The following is a 5,837-nucleotide window of genomic DNA, read 5'->3' as shown; positions in this document are numbered from 1 at the left end:
ATTGATTAGCTGCCATTTTCCAAACACTAGCAAATTTGTTCTCACCAGGCTCACAAATTTTTTTTTTTTAAAGAACAAAACTCTTGAAACGAGGAGAGCAAATCATTAATTTAAATTGAACAGCATTATATTTATTTTCTTACTATATCCATGAATAGCTGTTATACAGTATGGTATTCAGAGATTATTCTGGCTGACATTGTTTAGTATCAAGAGACCAAGTGCTTAGGAAATGAACCATAGACAGTATATAATTCAGCACATCCATTACAGTGTAATTTACAATCAACTTACCGAAAGAAGAATGAAAGCACTATCATTATTCCAAATGCATGGATTTTTCACAGCTGAGATCAAACAATGGTCTTTAATGAAAAGTCAAGGAGTCACTCACACGCAGTGCCTCTATAGTAATAATGTGGCATTATTCTAAATGGATTGCATTGCATTTTATGTATAATCATTTTCTACTTTTAACTGTTTTAAATTAATTTTAAATCAATTTATAAATCATTTTTAAGTTCTGACATTAAGAGATTAACATTAAGAAATGTTTTTAAGTTCTCTGTTTTATTATTGTGATTTTTGTTATGATTATTTTATGTAAAGCACTTTGAATACCATTGTGTATGAAAATGTGCTATAAATAAACTTGCCTTGCCCTGCCTAAACTGTATCAAAGTCAAAGGATATGATTGCTATAAGACTATCTCAGAGCCATTGCTGTTATAGGCGGTGTATTTTAATCTGTGAACGAGAGTTTAAAATATTCTCGTTTGTCATTTTTACAGTTTTGCCTATCACGCTCAGACTGGATTATATTGACTATTAACCTTGCAATTGCTTTGACATGTCGGAAGATTAAAAGGCGTTTCAGGTCACTGTTTACATGGTGTGACCGCTAATAAGAATTCTAACCTATTAAAATGAGGGTCTGATTATATAAAGTTAAGTATTATGAGAACCAGATAATAGGGCTTTGTATACTGCATCCTTCAGTTCACCGGCTCCTGGTTTAGGCTCCACATTCTGTACGTGTGTTCAGGGGCCACTTTTGTTTGCCTTCATGAAGCCTCAAAACAGCTTTTGACTGAATTGTCTTTGTTTTAGTCGACTGCTCTCTCTTTGAACATAATTACAGTCTGTCTCGCCGTTGCATTCTGCTCGTATATGCCATTGATCTATTTCCTTCTCAACCTTTAAGATCTGTTGCTCTTCAGACAGCTATTGCTTTTATAGTGATGGCACAGCGGGAGTTCAGAGGCAGAAAAGATGAGAAGGATGAAGAAAACATAGTTTGATGGGAGTCATTAAAAAGAGACCCTAAACACACATCAAATTTTCATGTCTAGAGTGCAACAGATTCCATAGTTTTTAAAGTTCAAGTATGCTTCATATTTGGAGTTTTGGAGGAAAGACATGCTACGATTTGGGGAACAGGTGCTCCAGGCTATAAAACCTGCAGTAGGCTACATTTACATTTACATTTAGTCATTTAGCAGACACTTTTAATCCAAAGCGACTTACAAATCAGTACAATAGAAGCAATAAAAATCAACAAAGAACAATGATATACAAATGCTCAGTTAGCTTAATGCAGTACACATAGCAAGGGGCTGTGCAAAAAATCGAATGCGATTTTCATGCTCATCTCATCAGTAAAGAGTCGCTGCTGTAATTAGTAATATATCTCCAGCACGTGCGTTCGAATCAGGGTTGCCAGGTTTTCACAACAAATCCTGCCCAGTTGCTTCTCAAAACTAGTCCAAAACTAGCCCAATCGAGTTTCCAGGAGGTTCCCCGATAAAAATTGCTTCCCGGGGTTAAAATATTATTTTTTTAGCAGGGATGCCTTGGTAAAATTATTCGATTTTTTGCACAGCCCTACAAGGGCTTTTTAAATAATATAATAAATAAAAAGAAAAGTTGTATGGTGGTATTGCTCAGTGGTAGAGCATTGCGTTAGCAGCACAAAGGTTGTGGGATCAATTCCAGGGAACACATGTTAGGTAAAAAATGTTAGCCTGAATGCACTGTAAGTTGCTTTGGATAAAAGCATTTTCTTAAATGCATTAATGATTAGAAAGCTATGTTAGTTTTTTATTTTTCAACTAATGATCATCTATTTCACATATTGTTTTGGAAAACTTCAAATAAACCAACATAGTTATTTTTTTTAATGTAATGTTTGTCTTAACTAGATTAAACCGCCTTTAATGTTATTTATGACTAACAATAATAGTTTTTCTTATTATATAATAGTGAATGTTTGTTCATCATTACACCAGTAGGTGGCGACAAGTGACAGCCTTTATGAGCGAATCACTAAAAACAGAGCAAAAATATAATTTTTGTAATGTAAAAACATATACAAACACATAAAAACACATTTAACATTTTTATTTTAATATCTGAAATATTGTGTTTGTTTTAATATTTTTTTAAATAAAATGTTCTGAGTTTACTGGATCAAACACAAAATGGACTTGACCATTCAGAAAAATAGAATGGATTCATTAACAGACTATCAATAATTTTTTTATCATTTTATGATCAGCGGTGGTAGAATGCTGTTCTGCATCATTCCAACCTAATTTATTCTCTGATCATAGCTAAACCCAGATTTGGATGATAGTTTATTGTATTTGATCCAAAACTAAGAATTTTCATCTGAGTGAGTCAGTGCACCAATTGAAAATGAGTGAGATGTCTGATAAAATGAATGAAAAGGGCAGCTTAGATTTGTGGATGCAGATCATTCCCAGTCCTGGTGATAAAGATAAAGGGAACAGCGCCAGACAGAAACTTTTGTGAGGCCAGTATTAAAGTGTGAGATGGGCAGTATGTGAGTGGAAGATAAAAACATTTCAGTGCTTCTGCATTGTCTTGAGATGTGTTTACTGGGCTCAGCTGTAATAGGAGGTTTTTGTACAAGGAGGGGTTGTGGCAGGGTCATTGACTAAAAGCTTTGGTGTAGGATCCGATGGGAATGAGCATGTGTGAGTTAGTCGGTTTTGATTGCAGTGTTTTTGCAGATTGGAGATGGAACTTCCAGCTCTTACATTGTGGAGGTTGGGGTATCTGACCCTCTGCGATTTTCAAATGGCATTTTCTAGCAGAGGTCACTGTCAGCCTGACCTGCTTCCCCTTTCGTCCTCTTTACTCCATCTCAGATTGGATGTGGGCAATATTGGTGGCTGTAAATGTCACAGCGCTCTCACCCAGTGTAAATGAGAGAGTGCTGTCCGGCTAACTGCACCTTTCCCTCCCTACTAAAATTAGCTCATTCTACAACTGTCAAAGTGTGCATATTTTTCTGGCCGCTGCAATGCAGCATTTCAAAGGTTATAAAAAATTAACTTATCTCCTTTCTGTAGGTGAATTCCAGGAATAATCACTATACTCACACAACTCACAGTCAAACCATAATCGAAATACTGAGTAAGCTCACTACTATACTCACTTATTGTACTCTACTGTTCTGCATATTAATAATCATAAATATGGTGGAAATAATACTAATAATTAGGGATGCACGGATACCGCTTTTTACAGTACTCGCTCAATATTGATACTCTTATTTTTGGTACTTGTCGATACCGAGAACCAATACCGATATTTGTATTGGATTTGAATGCCCCTATAAATGGTCATATTACAATTTAGTTTTAATCCAAGTGATGCATGTTCTAAGTGCGTTAAAATCAAAGAGCATAGAACAGAATTCATTCAGGATGAAAGGTATATTCACTCGACAAGCTCCAGGCATCTCTGCCACCGTGCGCTCAATCCACTCATTGTGCTTTATCAGCTCGCACACGTCAGCTATACAGGCATTAAAACTGAATGTTTAACATTATATTCATTGCATACATATACTTCTTAGACATCCTTAATCTCTAATAACTCTGTTCTAGAATATTATTGATAGAAATATAATACATTATTTTATTATTAATTATACAAATTTTTAAATGTTATTGTAAATTTATGATGATGTGGATTGTTATTATTATTGGTATTAATAATAACAATAACAATACAATATTATTATTATTATTATTATTAATTTATATATATATATATATATATATATATATAGTGCTGTCAAATGATTAATTGCATCCAACATAAAAGTTTTCCAACACAACAGCAACAGTACACACACATATATTATGTAATCAAATACTTTTATTTTGGTTGAGATTAATCACGATTAATCTTTATATATATATATGTTGACTGATTGGAAGGAAAAAGAGATCTTAGTTCTTCCAGGGACAGTTTCTGTCAGTTTTCTGTTAAACACAGGTTAGTTTTTCAGATTTAGTCAACTGAAAGATCTTTTGAGTTTGATTGTGTCAATGTGGCCTTATGAATGAACACTTATAGGGGAGAACTGTTTTTGTCTGGTAGGTGAATGTGGAGAGGACATCATGTAAAGTGTAGACAAAAGGCATCACTTGCTATTTTGTAGTTTTTGCACACCCTTTTGAAAGAGAGAGATGCTGTTTCAGTATAATTTGATGCCTTTTTGTTCTTTTAGCATTGATATCTTTATGCAGAACAGCAATATGAGATTTACATCCCGTGGTAACTAGGATTTACACAAGCTCCAGTCTGGATCCAGAACACCTGAGAAGAGATGATGCTGACCCTCAGAGGACCCCAGATGATGCTAACCTTGAATCAACAAACAGAACTAACAATTATTGCTACATGTGTGACTGCATTAATTAATAATATTGATAGTTCATCGTCTAGCTGACTACGTCTTGTATTATTATTATTATTTTTTATTTTTTCTAAAATCCTGTCAAACGTGCACAAACTACTAGCTACTACTAAATATTGTAGTAGCATAATTTTCTGTAAAGTTGCTTTGTAACGATTTGTATTGTAAAAAGCGCTATACAAATAAACTTGAATTGAATTGAATTGAATTTAATATGGGTCATATCACAATGAATCAAACTTTCTTTAATCTTTTGAGATTAAGAGTTTATACAGCTCAAAATGAATTATTTTTGATTATAGTTATATTTAAACAAAAAAGTATTATTACTTTTTAATAAAGTGATTTTTTTTTTGTTTTAATAAATTTAAGTGTTTTTTTTTTAAAGTTTAGTTTTGTAATGCAATATCTTATCTAGGGCACCAAGGGAGACAGGGAAGCTTTAAAAAAAGGAAAGCTAAAACTGCTGTCATCACAGTTGTCACTATAAAAGGATGGGGATGCAGAGCTACTACAGGCTTCAGTTATTTTTTCTTGAGGGGACAACCAGAGAAAAAGAAGGCATGGCTGTTTAGTAGTCATCTGAAGGGCTGGATGTCATTAGAGCGAGGTCATGCATTCCTTCCTCATACTGCAGGAGAAGGAATACAGCAATGCAGAGAGGTTGTTTCATCTTGTCTTCTGCTTGCATTCTCCTGGCAGAGTTTAAAACGACTTGTCTCCATGGAGTTCATATCTAGACAAGCTACCACTCCGAACACACATGGACATCAAATAAAATCAAACTGAAAAGAGAGCAAAAGAAATGGGAAGAATGAGCATGACACATACAGAGAGTAAAATACATTTGAAGTTGGGACTGAATGATAGGACCAAATGACATTTCTTTCTTTTCCTGACACCCATTCACAGCATGGTTTTGTTTTAGAAATGAGCATTCATCATACGGTGCACTCTGACCTGGTTGGATGGAACAAATAGACATGCACTTAGCAGGGCAGATCCATCAATCCATCAGTCTAAAATATTTGTGAGAGTTTGTATTATTGCATTTCCTGGCAGGATGTGATGGATTCAAGGCAAAAGTCAAGCCACCATATTC

Source organism: Carassius carassius, chromosome 23 (genome assembly GCF_963082965.1).
Source record: "Carassius carassius chromosome 23, fCarCar2.1, whole genome shotgun sequence".
In the NCBI taxonomy this organism is placed as follows: domain Eukaryota; kingdom Metazoa; phylum Chordata; class Actinopteri; order Cypriniformes; family Cyprinidae; genus Carassius; species Carassius carassius.
The sequence above is the reverse complement of the archived record's forward strand: the minus strand, read 5'-3'. Positions refer to the sequence as shown.